General features: G+C 40.1%; 1 long non-coding RNA gene across 1 annotated transcript in view; it reads right to left on the bottom strand.

Annotated features, from left to right (window-relative positions):
• Positions 1-276: 276 nt before the first annotated feature.
• LOC147020365 (uncharacterized) overlaps positions 277-16192 on the bottom strand; it is a 34785-nt gene continuing 18869 nt past the window's right edge. The window contains exons 2-4 of the long non-coding RNA XR_015062083.1: positions 9406-9470; positions 1627-1797; positions 277-715 (exon numbers count right to left, since the gene is read on the bottom strand). This is a non-coding gene — a long non-coding RNA (uncharacterized LOC147020365). The remainder of the gene's footprint in view (positions 716-1626; positions 1798-9405; positions 9471-16192) is intronic.

Here is a 16192-nt window from a genome sequence, read left to right as displayed (position 1 = left end):
GATAATGACTGGGTCCTTGCTGGCAATTTTCCCTCCCACTGGCAGCAGCTGTTGCTGTTGTTTGGTCGAGTTACTCTGAGGATTTGTGGAGTAGAAATTTTTGCCGTACAATTCTAGAAAGCTGTTCAGCAATGCAATCGATTGGTTTTAAGCAGGAAAGGTACAAATTTTATTCCAGGGGTTTGCGGCTACCAAAATGTCATATTTGACAACCTCATTGTCTCGGTAGGGCCTCACATGAAAAATCCTCATGGCTATTCGCCCGATCCAGCTGAATGCCTTGTTCGAAGCACAAGAGACTTGAACACCTGCTGTCATTCAACTGTGTCAAACCGGAAACCTTTTCAACCACAAATCAATTCCATCATTATCTGCAATTTACGACAACTTAATTGCAGGTGAGCTGCAGAATGTAGTTGGCCAATTCAAGGCTTGATGTTTGTCCCTTGTTGGCCAAATCTCTGCAGGCCTTACTTGAACAGCTGCTCCTCTGCTGTAAGCAACGATGGATATGACCAATGGCCTTTGAGATCAATGCATATTTTAACATTGCTGTGCATTGCAAGAAAACTTCATCATTTTACTCATTATTTTCACCTGTAATAAGAGCATGTTCAACGTTATTTCTACATATTGGCAAGTGGGTTGAGTCAGGATCCTATTTTGTTCAGTCAAGCCATGCACTGCCTGTTATTTGCAGATATTGCTGTGCCATCTGAAACAACAAAAGGTGCATAGGACAAGTGCCATAATGAAATAGGCTTTAGAAATAAAAGCTGGTAACACTAAAAAAGCAGCACTCGGCCTCGAGGGTTGTATTGGCATGAAGTCCCAGGTCACGCTTTTGCCTTCTCCCGGAGTGATAAACGACGAGCTTTGTCTGTGGCTCCTTGCCATTTTGTGAAATTGGGAAAACATGCAAATGAACCACAATGACCCCTCCACATGGCCAAAGCTATATTGAAGGAGTGGCCTTTTTAACACTTTAACTCACAATATTTCAATTCCACAGCACAAATTGCATTCCTTCACACAACATATGCCGCAAGTAAGTTTTCATTTTCAGGAGTGAATTATTTAATTAATCCTTCACCTATATGATCTCGGGAGGCTGATAGCTGTTGTCGGGTTTGTTTCTACAATTAGTGCCCCACATTTTAATGGTACCACATAATTCCTTAGACCTCGAGGGAGTACTGAATCACCATTGAGAAAATTATTTCTAATTTTTTTTTTTTTTTTTTAATTCTTGCACTCCCAACATTCCCAATTTCTGAGCTGTATCTCAGATTATCATTAATGGAAAGATTGTAGCTAGGGACACATTTTCTTTATTTACACTCTATTCCTTAATGTTGAAGATCAAGGTCATATGGTGGTCCGAACAAAATATGCCATCATTGGATCATGGACCATGGGTAAGTCATGGGGTATTTATTGCCAAGGGTAAGCCGGGGGAGGCGTAACCTTGGCGATCGCTTTGTGATCGCAGATATCTAGTTTCTTCATCATTTCGTGTGAGCAATGGATGAACTTCCAGAAGAAAATTATTATGGGAGTTAGTATAGTAATGAATTAAACCAATTGGTATGGACTAATAGGATGTCTCAGAGGTGGTCTACTCACCTTTACATTGTATCGTCTGGGTTAGATTCCTCAGCTGCCTCAAAACTGTGATCCTGGCGATTCACATTGCAGGGTGTTGCATCAACGAGGGCGCAGTTTTTCCAAACGGACGTTAAGCAAACCATCCCATCTTCTAGCTTCCACTGATTGGTGACAAAGATCCTATGGTACCTGTTGAAAAGAGTAGGTTGTTGTGTGCCGGCACCCTGGCTAAATTCGATGTAATTCATGCTCAATTACAGTGAAGACACTGCATAAATGGCATAGTTGCACTCTTGCACCATCAGAAATGATGCAAATCTGCTGCACATGTATAAATGAATTAAATAATTGTAAGAAGAGTTGTGTTCAGGAAGAAAAGAAAGACAATGAAATTGTTTACTTAAGATAATTGATGAAAGCAAATTATGATTGATACTTCAACTGTAAATCAGAGATGGCTGAGTACCTTCCAAAATTGTTTTTCATTTTCAAAAATATTGAAATTAGCATTAATTTACAAGCAAAGAATGACTAATATGGTATAATTTGACAACTCATTGCTGAAATGATAACCAGGAACGTTTTGATCTTGGTAAACACCGGAGAAATACGTTAATTTGGGTCATCAGTTCTTCCCTCTGGTCGGTGTCCTCCCTCCATCACACATATTTCCCAGTCTTTCTCCCTTAAAGACGCATTTGAGGGGCACATTAAAAACTCATAATCTCACGGTAAGGTTACTGTGACACGAGTGTGAAGAGCCTGATATATTCTCTACCAATCAGCAACCTTGTCATCCATCCATCGGTTCCATGACCTTGAAGATAGTAGGGCTACCGTGTTTGTGTTCCTCTGGGAAAACAGACTCAGCGGTGTCCATCTCCTCTCTGGAACATGGCTCGTTAGGATGAGAATATATGATTTTGGTCAGGGTGTTGGCAACAACTCGCCTGTACCCTTCATCGAAAAACTGTATGGGATCTTTAACATTCACCAATGAGCAAAAATGTCCCCATGAGCCTACTTTTCCATCCAAAAGATGCCACACATTCTGATGAAATTTCTTGCTGGTGAACTATCAATCTGGCAGTGGAAAGATAGATTGACAATCAAACGAAAATTACACAACTCAAAGACAAGTGCATGACCTCTGCACCATCTTTTGGACCAGTGACATCATATTATCAAAGGAGTTTTATGCAAACTAGGTAATGTGTATAAGTTGATGATGCTGTAATGTCTAGTAAATTATGTATTTGAAACAACGGTTAAAATGAAAATGTTAAATAGGGGATCTTTAGGTGGGGAGGAGGTGTTGGGTGTTTGCAGAATAGTTTTGTTGATTTTGCATCAAAAAGTACATTATGTGGAGATATCAAATTGGCACGAGCTTCGAGGGAAGGCTACTATTTGACTTCAACAAGTAAGTAACCCATTGAACCCTAGTGGCCGGTTTACTGGCAGCTATTCAAACCTCCATATACCTGAGTGGACGGTTTACCAGCCTCTATTCGAACCTCCATATACCTGAGAGGTCGGTTTACCAGCCTCTATTCAAACCTCCATATACCTGAGAGGCCGGTTTACCAGCCTCTATTTGAACCTACATATACCTGAGAGGTCGGTTTACCAGCCTCTATTTGAACCTACATATACCTGAGAGGTCGGTTTACCAGCCTCTATTCAAACCTCCATATACCTGAGTGGCCGGTTTACCAGCCTCTATTCAAACCTCCATATACCTGAGAGGTCGGTTTACCAGCCTCTATTCAAACCTCCATATACCTGAGTGGCCGGTTTACCAGCCTCTATTTAAACCTCCATATACCTGAGAGGTTGGTTTACCATCCTCTATTCAAACCTCCATATACCTCACAGGTCAGTTTACCAGCCTCTATTCGAACCTCCATATACCTGAGAGGTCAGTTTACCAGCCTCTATTCGAACCTCCATATACCTGAGAGGTCGGTTTACCAGCCTCTATTCAAACCTCCATATACCTGAGAGGTCGGTTTACCAGCCTCTATTCAAACCTCCATATACCTGAGTGGCCGGTTTACCAGCCTCTATTTAAACCTCCATATACCTGAGAGGTTGGTTTACCATCCTCTATTCAAACCTCCATATACCTCACAGGTCAGTTTACCATCCTCTATTTAAACCTCCATATACCTGAGAGGTTGGTTTACCATCCTCTATTCAAACCTCCATATACCTCACAGGTCAGTTTACCATCCTCTATTCGAACCTCCATATACCTGAGAGGTCGGTTTACCAGCCTCTATTCGAACCTCCATATACCTGAGAGGTCGGTTTACCAGCCTCTATTCAAACCTCCATATACCTGAGAGGTCGGTTTACCAGCCTCTATTCAAACCTCCATATACCTGAGTGGCCGGTTTACCATCCTCTATTCAAACCTCCATATACCTCACAGGTCAGTTTACCATCCTCTATTCGAACCTCCATATACCTGAGAGGTCGGTTTACCATCCTCTATTCAAACCTCCATATACCTGAGAGGTCGGTTTACCATCCTCTATTCAAACCTCCATATACCTGAGAGGTCGGTTTACCATCCTCTATTCAAACCTCCATATACCTCACAGGTCAGTTTACCATCCTCTATTCGAACCTCCATATACCTGAGAGGTCGGTTTACCAGACTCTATTCGAACCTACATATACCTGAACAGCAGGAGTTTTCTCCAGGGAGCTCAGGGTGGGGGGAGCCGAAAGTCCAAGGAGATCAGTGTTCAAAGGGTTAACCATTTGAGCCCCCAAATTAGTGATAAATGAAATATGCACATTTTACCATGGGAACAAAAGCTCAACACTCACACCTAATCATCAATACCTCACAATTCAGAATCTCCTATGAAGAAAAAAGTCCCAATGTTATTCGACAAAACAATGTATTTTAAGAAATAAAGACAATTGTTTCTTAAATACATTGTGGTAAATGATGACAGAATGGCCTAGAGGTATGCACACTTGCCTCTTAGCTATCCAGTCTGGGTTTAAATCCTGACCAAGTTATAAACTCCCATCTTGGTGTGTCACAGGCAGAAAGGTTCATCAATGTGTGCTGTCCCTCGGATGGACATGAAACTCATCATCCTATCTGCCGGCATTAGTTCTTTAGTTGTCTCACATTAGTTGGTGTCTTTCTTGGAGTTAAAGAAAGAAGATAAAGCTTTGGAGCCAGATCAACATCCTTCTTGTTACTTGGCAAATTTTTGTGTGTGTGTGTGTGTGTGTGTGTGTGTGTGTGTGTGTGTGTGTGTGTGTGTGTGTGTGTGTGTGTGTGTGTGTGTGTGTGTGTGTGTGTGTGTGTGTGTGCTCACCTCCAGCCCAAACCGCTCAACCGATCGTTCTGAAATTTTCAGAGATTAATGTCACCGACCCTGTGACGGTCCCGCATTGAGGTTTCATAAAATTTGGTCGACCAAAAAGGTCTACATAGGCCAATAGGTCAATTTGAGCCAAATTTTATAAAATCATCAAATTTAATGCGATTGAGTTGAAATTCGAAAAGGATTTACATATCAGGTGAATGAATTCAAGCACCTATTATTTTTAGCAGCGTCTCGCGTAGCAAACGGTGCTCATAGAGAGCTCGGAGTTCTTCTTCTTCTTCTTCTTCTTCTTCTTCTTCTTCTTCTTCTTCTTCTTCTTCTTCTTCTTCTTGTGAAGACAAAACCTTAACCTCGAGGACTCGGCTCTTGTATATACACGATGCGGATCTCCTTAAATACGAAGCACATGTACACATCCTCGCATTGACGGTGCCTTTTGAGAGCGACTATCATGAACTTTTAAATATATTCGGACATTTGCTTTAAAGTTTCGAAAAGTTCACGTTACTATTTAAAGATTATTCCATTTATCGTATTGTAATTTCGTAAATACATTATTTATTTCGTAAATATACTATATATCGTAAATACGTAAATACATTACATCGGGTCTCACTATTGGCTTAATCAAAGCACGTGACGAAATATCGGAAGTTGTTGTTGTTGTTTTTTTTTGTTTTTTTTGTTTTTTTTTAGCCGACAAAACCTTTAGGACGCTGCTCTTGGACACATTTGTCCTTGTTGTGGTTACGAGAGGTAAAAAGGCCAACATAGACCAAAAGGCCAACATAGGCCAAATTTTCTAAAATCCTCAATCTAAATCAAATGAACTTCAAATTTGAACAGCATTTGCAAATCAGGTGACTGAATTAACCACCTATTAATTTTGAGGTAAACATTGGCCAAAAGGTCGACATAGGTTAATAGGCCAATTTGGGCCAATTTTTCTAAAATCCTGAATTTTCATCTAATTGACTTGAAATTTGAAGACCATTTGCACTTCAGGTTACCGAATTCAATCACCTATTTATTAATTTTGAGGTAAACTTAGGTCAAAAGGTCAACATACACCAAAAGGTCAACAGAGGCCAAATTTCGAAAATCCTCAATTTTAATCCGATTCACTTGAAATTTGAAGAGCATTTGCATATCAGGTCAGTGAATTCAAACACCTACTAATTTTTAGGTAAGCATAGACCAAAAGGCCAATTTGGGCTAAATTTTCTAAAATTCTCAGTTTCAGGTCGCTGAATTCAAATACCAATTAATTTTAAGGTCAAAAGGTGAACAAAGGCCTCATTTCTAAAATTGATGGAGAGGGCCGTAAACTAAATATATCACTAGATCTCAAAAAGTTCTGGACGAGTTGCGACAAAACTAGGTGGATGAGTTGGATAGGTAACAAGAACAAGCAGATTGGATTTTGGTTCAGATCCAGCCCATCAGTGGGATACAAAACGTGAACTGTTCCACCTGGCAGAGGTATGCACTCAACTGAATGCCATTCTACTTTGTGCTGTTTTGCCAAGTTGTCACTCTATGAGTGATTTTTCATTATCTTGCCAAAACGAAGTTTTTGCAAGATATGTTAGTCAGCTTGTATGTTCTTTTTTTTTTCTTTTTTGTCTGTAATCACGTCTAAAAAATTCTGCAGAGCACAGTTATCATTGGAAATTTTTGTAACTTCGCATATCAGAGGACTATAGAGGTCCCTTTCATTGCACAAAATTTTGAAGGTCAAGGTCAAAGGTCAAGGTCACTTTGTCGCAAATCAGGGGAGTCGACGAAACCCTTATTTTTTTGAGTAATTTTGATCGGATCGTCTTCAACCTTCATGGGAATATAGTTCATGGTCTGGCGCTCAGCTGATTAATTTTTGGTGGTGATTGGCCTTGACCTTCATATGTTTTGTTTTTTTTGGTCTGTAATCACATATAAATCACTCTGCAGAGCACAGTTATCATTGGAAATTTTTGTAACTTCGCATATCAAAGGCCCATAGAGGTCGCTTTCAGCACATAAAATTTTGAAGGTCAAGGTCAAAGGTCAAGGTCACTTTGTCGCAAATCAGGGGAGTCGACGAAACCCTTATTTTTTGAGTAATTTTGATCGGATCGTCTTCAAACTTCATGGGAATATAGTTCATGATCTGGCACTCAGCTGATTAATTTTTGGTGGCGATTGGCCTTGACCTTCATGGTTAGCGCCTCAGGTCAAACATATTTGACTCCAAGGTCAAATTTTCAAGTTTTAGCAACCATATCGTGTAGTATCTCAAATTGAACAGCTCGATGAGTGCTTTCTAGATATGTCAAGGTTGAGACATTATGACGTCATTTGGTGACGTTATGAGGCAAAAGCATATTTTTCATGGTGACTGTAGAACGATTCTCATCGGAATCTCTCGTAGGCAGATATTCCTCAAGGAGTCACTCCTGGTGGATAGCAGCTCTGTTCACCTCAGTGTGACCTTAAAGAAGTCACACGTGGTCACCTTTTGGCAAGATACGGGTCACCCTGCGGGTGACATTGGTTTATTTGTCTGTTTGTCTGTGTTTGTCTGTCTGTGTGGAGGATATATCAAAAAGTTGTGGACGGATACAGATGAAAGTTATTGGGCAAGTTGGGCGTGTTACAAGGATGAACTGATTAGATTTTGGTGAAGTTCCAGATACGGATCTGATAATTTTTAAAGTGATTCTTCACCTTTGAGAGATAGGGCTTAACTAATATATAGCACGATATTTCAAAAAGTTGTGGACGGATTCGGATTAAACTTGATGGGCAGGTTGGGTGTGTTACATCGATGACTTGATTTGATTTTGGTGAAGATCCGACTCGGGATCTGGATACGATAATTATTTAATTTTTCAAAGTGATTCTTCACCATTGAGAGCTTCGGCCAAAAACGATATGTAGTATGATATTTACCTTCGCATTCTGCGAAAGGTTATGTTTTGGTCGGCGTGTATTTATTTATTTATTTGTTTATTTATTTGTAATCTTGTGATTCGCATAACTCAAAAGTATGAAACCGAATTGCATGAAATTTGGTGGGATGATTGGTTATTAGCCAGGAAGCATTCGATTAGATTTTGGGATCGTTCGGGTCAAAGGTCAAGGTCAAGGTCACGAAAAGGTCAAAATCATCTTTTTACGATAACACGGTCAATTTTTATTCAATTTGCAGGCAACTAACGCCAAAATGATCAGAATTCAACGCCTCATCTTGTGATATGCAATATGACAAATGACGCCAAAACTCTTGTTACCGGTTAGGGGTCAAAAGTCAGGGGGGTCACGACCTTGAAAAATATGCGGTTTTTGTGATAACGCGGTCAATTCTTGTCCGCTTTACATGAACCCAGCACCAAAATGTTCAGAATTTAATGCCCAATCTTGTGACACAATGACGTCATAACACATATCACCGGTTGGGGTAAAATGTCGGGGGGGGGTCACGCCCTTGAAAAATATGCGGTTTTCGGCATAACTCAGTCAATTCTTATTCGATTTGCATGAAACCAGCATCAAACGAGATTACCTTCTCTTGTTGAAACGTTGCATTCACCGAGCTTGCGAGTGAAGACTCGCCAAAACGACGTGAGTTGATTTTTGTTTAGTCCGTAGCCCCCGAAAGTCGGGGGGGGTCATGACATTATAGATATGTGATTTGTGTCATAAGACCATTCATATGAAACCAGTTCCCCACACTCATACCAAGAACAAAAGAAGTAGTGGCGGCGAAGGTATGCGCTCTATGAGTGCCCGTTCTAGTTCAAAAATATATTGGGCCCGATATGTTCTCGTGGATCAGGCATTACGTGGCAGAGGTATGCGCTCTACTGACTGCCCTTCTCGTTACCTCCATCACTGAAGGTGGACGGATATTGTTTTCACTCATGTTTGTCTGTAAGCAGGATATCTCAAAAAGTTATGCATCGATTTGGACAAAACTTGGTGGAGAGGTTGGGTGCGTGACAAGGACGAATTGATTTGAAGAACCAAATCCAGATCCGGCCTATCAGTGCGATACAAAATGCAAACTGTTCAATCTTGCAGAGGTAGTCAAAACGTAAACTCTGCCATGTGCCATGCTCATCCTTTAATGTCATGGTATTTTTTGGCAGAGATTTTGCCCAATGACATACTCTTTTGAGAGATATATCTTGAGTGTTTTCACATTAGCATCTCAAGAACGGTGTGTTCCAAAAATCTAGCTCATGGGTCCAAAATGTAGCCTTTTTGCTGCAGTGTAACTGGAGCAGGAAGAAAGCCGTGCAGCAGGCTCGCCCTGTAGCAGGAAGGTGGTTTTTAGTCAGATTTGTCTCCATGAGAGAACAAATCCTTATGCGAGTAGGCTACAAACTGAAATATCTTGCCATCCAAATATTTTTAAAATACTATTATGAAAAGTAACATGCATTAGGTAAAATACCTGTGGGAGATAGTGCAGTTTTATGCAGCATTTAACCAGAGGATGAAAATTCAATGGGAAGGACTCTGCAAGAAAGACAAGATATCCTGTATTACTTAAATGGAATAATTGCACTTTGTTACTTTGGTAACACGCCAATGTTATTTAATCAAAGTGTAACGTAAATCAACAATAGGATCATATGTACTATTCATTAGATTATCCTTCGATGTAACGAGGAGTTTGCACATATATTACATTTTAGAACATGGACCCGAGGGGGCAATGAACAAATAAACATCGTATTTGAGATTTGAACCGGAGATCCCAACATCATGAGCTTTTTGTTAGAGAGAAACACCAAACAGGGTGGCATAATGATCAGGCTTAAATTAGCTCTCATGGATCATCTCCCAGTGCATCTTATTGAATCCTGTTAATAACTGTGATTCCCTTAATGTCCCAATTAGTACTTTAAGAAAGGAGGTGAACCAAGCTTGATGACTCGAAAATTACCAGTTAACTACAAATGGGAAATAGTAACCTGACGTATTGGTAATCAATTCTTCAAATAATTTTCAGCTTCTATTAATATTCTGCACTAAAACAGCTAAAAATGTTAGTAACACTGCACCGAAATTGAGAAAATATTCGGAAAACATAACTAAACTCAAACCGTGTTTTATTCTGACCACCCTAGGTTGAATAAACTGTTTTCTGGGGTTTTCCGAGGCCTTGGGCAGAGAACAATCTCCCAAGGTAGGCCTAAAGCCTGTAACACAAGGAGCACTGCTGCAGGCAGGGTGATATGGCATTCCAGCATTGTTGTTTCTACTCTGGCACTTGCTGGAAGAGCCTCGGCTTGGAAAACCAAAAGCAGATGGAGGGCAGTCCCCCCCCCCCCAACGGGCCATGGGGGATGCCCATGCAGCAATGTTTACACCGTGTTTGAACATGGCCCGACTTCTCGCACTGCGGTCAGCCGAGGAGAGAGGCATTGTTGAAGAAAGGCAATGACTCCCCAATGGGTCGCTTTGCCCACGGCCAGGCTTGTGTGAGCGTGCTGGTGTTCGCATCGAAAAAATAAACATCAGCAGGTTTGTCGTTATATCCTACCTAAAATTCCGCTAATTTTCTATCCATGTGGTTAATTTACTGAATGGTTAAAAAAGTTATTTATTTTGAAAGTTAAAAGTTAAAGTTAAAGTTAAAAAAGTTATTTATATTGTGCTTTGTGTGAAGAGACTTGATGGATTTGCCACTTATGGGTTGTGAAAATAAATACATTTACCATGTTGTGTTCAATCTCAAGCCAAAAAGATTCTGGGTGTATTCCAAAGGTTTGCACACAACAGCATAAATTTTCCTAAGTCCAATAAAATGATTTTTTTTTATGATAAAAACATGATGAGAAAAAAATGATTTAAAAAATGATTATTTTTTGCAAAAGAAAAAGGATTGCAGTGTAAATTTGGCAATTCTGCGTTTGGTATCCATTGATTAGGGAATTACTCTCAGTGCGGAGCCTATCCTGGATCTGCACAGGATGCTCTATTATGAAGATTTGCCCAAGGCCTCTGTTAGCAGACCCCAGATGTTTCCTAAATGTTAAAGGGGAGAAGGAAATAGAGCCAGTGAGAAGAGAGCAATTTAACATCAAAGCAAATAGGACTTCAGAGCAAGGGCATGACCTCAAAAAAAAAGAAACCACACACACACAAACAAAACCTACCTCTCTACACCTCTACTTCTCTTCCTCTTTTCCCTAACCTCGAGACTCCATTGAACCAGAGCTGTAAGAAAACAATATTGTACAGTGCAATCATTTTCTCTCTGATTTTATGTCTGTGTATTTTTCTGTCCATTTATTTGTTTTGAATTCTACACACGTTATTTGGCTTTTATTCGCAGCTCTGTGTCTAAAATCCTGAGATGGAGCACGTCACAAACATTCCGCTTTCAGAATCGCTCCATGAACAAAAATATTTTGACACGAAGTAATAATTTTGTTTGGAAAATAAGAAAAGTCCATTTCTTTTTTTTTTCTTCAACTTTATGATTATGTTGTGACATAGAACATGGGCCAGATAACAACCCCCCCCCCCCTGCCTCATTGGAGGGGTGAGGGACAACAAGCCTGTCCCATCAGATTCATGAACTACAGCCTGAAGGCTGAAGCACATGATCAAGCGAAAACACACACTCTAACCCAAAAGGCCAGAATGCAAGGTCATACAATAACCTTGGGTCCACTCTTATGGTGGAAGCCTTTTTGTCCACTGCCCTTCTGATAAGATCAGAGATGGGACATTAAAATGAGCTCCGTCCAGCCAACCAACTGACCATCATCCATCCATGCACTTTTGTTTATGTGATATTTCAAAAGCCGTTGAACATTTAGCTCTCATACTCTAGATAATAATAACAATAATAATAATAATAATAATAATAATTAGAACCATACTCTGTACAGAGAGTGTCGGTGCTGCCAAAGCAGTTTCCTGCACTATTGGCCACAATCTTGGATGGGTCACCACGCTGACGCAGGATACTCGAATGGCTCAATTATCCCAACAAGCTGGTACTCAATTTGCTTATCTCGGAAGGATGACAGGCTGATTGAAACCCCTGGTGTATTAATTCAAGTGGCCAACAGGGCTTGAACTCAGGACCCTAGGACCCTAAGCCGAACCTTACTCAGAACCACTAAGCCAACACCAGGCTTATATACTGCAGATATATATATATATATATATATATATATATATATATATATATATATATATATATATATATATATATATATATATATATATATATATATATATATATATATATATATATATATATATATATACCTGGTGTGGGCGCAGTGGTTAGGGTAGTGGCTTGGGATCCAAAAGGTCCTGAGTTCAAGTCCCGTTGGCCGCTTGAATTAATACACACCAGGAGGTTGACTCAGCCTGTCATCCTTCCGAGGATGGCGAAGTGAGTACCAGTGTACTGGGCGCGGTGTATGCCTCAGTTAGGATAGGTGTACCATATCCCTGTGTCGTAAGAGGCGACCAAGGTTGCGTCAGGAAGGGCATCCGACGTAAAACATGTGCCAAATCATAATGTGGATCATAACGGATGATCCGCTGTGGCGACCCCTAACGGGAGCAGCCAAAAGAAGAAGAATATATATATATATATATATATATATATATATATATATATATATATATATATATATATATATATATATATATGTATATATTCCTCATGATATTATCTCAACCTAATTGGATCTCAGCTATGATTGTAAACATCTTGCTAATTTGGCTTGCACACGATATTTGTGAGACTCTTCTTGCCTTGTTTCGTGTTAAATAGGCTGTGTGTGTGTGACAACCACCCAAAAGGTGGGAGACCGAGAGTATCAGCTCCTTGTTTATAATACAAAGTTAAAATAAATAATGAACTACACATCCACCACAGCGCAAAGTTTGAAGTACATGGTCAATCAAAGACACGCATTCTAACCCACAGGGCCAGAATGCATGACTGGGGGTCGACTACTCAGACAGAGTGGATTCCCCTCAAGAGTAGAGCTGGCAATATTACATCATCATCTTAAATGCCAAATAGTACCTCTTCACTGGAATAGTGAACATGAACCATTGTGCCAAGCCAGAATTTGCTGTGAGGGTTCTGACCAATAGGGGGTACCATGCCTTGCACAATTCCACCCTATTTAGGCGTTGCTAAAAAGGTTGGCTGACTGATACCGTGGGTAGCAGTGTAGCAGCTAACACACTGATTGCTTGCAGTAGGCAGTTCTGTATCTTTGACAGCCCACAAATAAAAAGCCAGAATTAGCTATTTTAATTGTAAGATCTATTTCCCGGATGCAAAAATCCTCAAACGGTGTAGTGGGTGGCCAAAAAACTTTCTCTCCCTTCTCCAGTGAAAAAGTTACAGTGTCTAGAAGGAATTGGGCACGAGGGGATAAGGTGGCGACAGAGAGGGATAGATTGGGTACAAGACCGACCACAATGTCATTTCAATTTCTGGATTTTGTTTGAGGCAGCTGCATAACTGCCAAAGAAATCTATCTGGTTCACGAGCTGTGCTAAATGAAATCGCCAAACATGAATAATGCAGTTTTCTGCATAGTTAAAGCCAGCTATCAAAGTAATCTTTTCTTAAATTGCATTGAAATGAGTTTCATCCAAAGAAGACACAGCTCATAAAACAGTGTCTGTATTTTGTGATTGATTTTTTGTCAACTCTTCTCTTCTTTTTTTTCCCCTCATTTTTGATCGCAACTTTTCACTCGTCTCGTACTTTTGAAATAAAAACAATGGAAGGAAATGGTTTCTTTTCTGCAATTATTCTGCAATGTGAAACGATCAAAAAAAATATATACTCTGAACAAGAAAATAAAATTATTTTCTGCTGAAACATCAGTCAATATTGTTCTCGAAAAACAGGTGATATTTTTAACTAGATGACACGACAAATAAATGGTAGAGTGTCAAGGCTCCTTAACATATGAAGGTCATTGAACATTTCCTGTATGTTTTTTTTTTTTTTTACCCATTACAAGGTCATGTATTTTCAACATAAACGACTTTAACTAGTTCTGCTTGATATGCAGCTTTATAAAATACATCAACGTCAAAGGGACACCAATGAAAGAGTTTACTTATTAATAATTACCTGTCGTACAACTGTTATGATTATTATATGAGAAACCTTTCAAAGCATAGCATCTGCAGAAAGAGAAATTAAATCAAATTTAAATTGTATTGTTAAGTTGAAAAATGGGGCAGATATGATTGTTTGGATTTAGCATACTTGTTTCTTGTCCCAAATAAACCTGCTATCCTCTGTGCTTTGGAGGAAAGACGTTGCACCGAATATACTCTCCCTTCGAGTGGATTTTTACCTGGATGTCAGAGTTGCGGCCTTTCATTTTGGAAGTGAACAACCTTGTGATACCTTTATAAAAAGTTGGACTGTATGCTGGAATCTTGTTCAAAATCAAAATTATTTTCTGACTGAGAGTTTTATCAACAGCACCCCTGTAATAGAGTCACAACCTTTCTTGGGTAAACATTGATGAGTCTGGAAACATTCACCGCTGGTTGTGTAGATGCTTGGGGAATTTAGAAATAATAACAGCAATCAAGACTTAACATTACACTACTTCAAAGAAATTATAATTTTCAATTTATTCAATCTTAAAACTTCTGGATAAGCTCTTCCATCCAGAAAATAATTGCACCAAAGGTAAAAATTCATCAGAACTGGTGGGTAATGGCGAGAGTGTCTGCTCTGATTCTTGGAGGTCAGCAGTTTGAAGCCCAGCTGAGTCAAACCAAAGACTTTAAAAATGGTACATGCTGCTTCCTTGCTTGACACTCAGTGTCAAAAAGGATTGAGCATGGACAAACAACCATGGGTTGTTCCCCAAGACTGTTCAGGATTGAAGGAGGCAGGTAAAGCAGAAGAAGAAATAGATAACATGCAGTGGAGTATTTAATCTCGTAAAAACAGTGAAACATTGAATTGGCCAGCATGGTATTTCAATCTGAGCATGCATCTCATGATGCTGTGATCTCAGGTTTAAATCTGAAAAACTGTAAAATTCTGCATTGTCAATCAACCCCCTCATATTTTGAAGTAAAACCACACTGATGTTTCCTATCATCCTCCTTCTGCATTTCATATACTTTTATATGGACCTGGGATCAAATTATAATATTAAACTTTCAAATAATTTTGAATATTCAAGCAGTTATTGGGATGGCAGAATGGTGAAGATGTACGCACAGGACAGGTCAGGTATGGCAGCATGTGCCGGAGCAGTGCATCACTGCATCCACTTTTCGCCAGTACTCCAGGGGCCTCTGTGTGCTCCCCCCCCTACCAGGCAGACGTCTGGCCAAACCCCATCTCCTTGAGATGCCAATCAACATGCTGCAACCACAAGACATGTGGTCAGCTCGTTGAGCTCTTGCACTTACAAGACTCCCTTGCTGAGGGAATCTAGTGAGCAGGATCAGTGTCAGGAAAATCAGCCACGTGTCCATACAGCGACAGCTGATGCTCATGGATTGTGCAGGTAACAAATCTCATCTGAGTCTCTCTCATCAAATGCTCATTGGACACAAAGTCTCACCAGCGATACTCAAGGATTTTCTGAAGAGAAGTGGTACCAAGAGTACCTCTCTGGTACCAAGAGTACCTGGTACCAAGAGATCTCAGATCTTTGGTCAAAGTCCAAGTCACTAAGGACTTAAAGACTCAGACTTTCATCCTCCTGCATAGGTACCGAAAGTGCCACACCCCATGGATCCAGTGAATTCATGACTTCACAGGCCCAACCCAGACATCTATCAACCTCTGGTATGCTTACCACAAACAAGTACAGACAATATAGCAGCATCCAAGATGTCATTAAAAGCCGAGATCTAAGTTTTGACCCAAGAAACCCATAATCCCAGTGGCTCCGATGACTCATTCAGCGCTTCAAGGACCCCAATAAGGATATCCAGCATCTCCTCAAAGATGACTGCATAATTTGTGAAATAAGTGTCAAAGATCTTGACATTCACAAACGATGCACTGCAGCTTGATCTCTTCGACATCGTCCCCAGAATCCAGTCCACACAAGCTCTGAAAAACATTGAGGCCGATACACACCCCTGAAAAAATCCAGTATCAACTGGAAATAAGTCAGAGATGGAACCCCCACACCTCACAGCACTCAGTACCAGAGTATAGTTCAGAAATCATATTGATCAGTTTTGGTAGCACC

This window comes from Eptatretus burgeri, chromosome 9, assembly GCF_056783735.1.
Source record: "Eptatretus burgeri isolate ZD-2024b chromosome 9, Ebu_testis_v1, whole genome shotgun sequence".
Lineage (NCBI taxonomy): Eukaryota > Metazoa > Chordata > Myxini > Myxiniformes > Myxinidae > Eptatretus > Eptatretus burgeri.
Note: the sequence above shows the minus strand (reverse complement) of the source record. Positions and strands in the feature narration are given on the sequence as shown.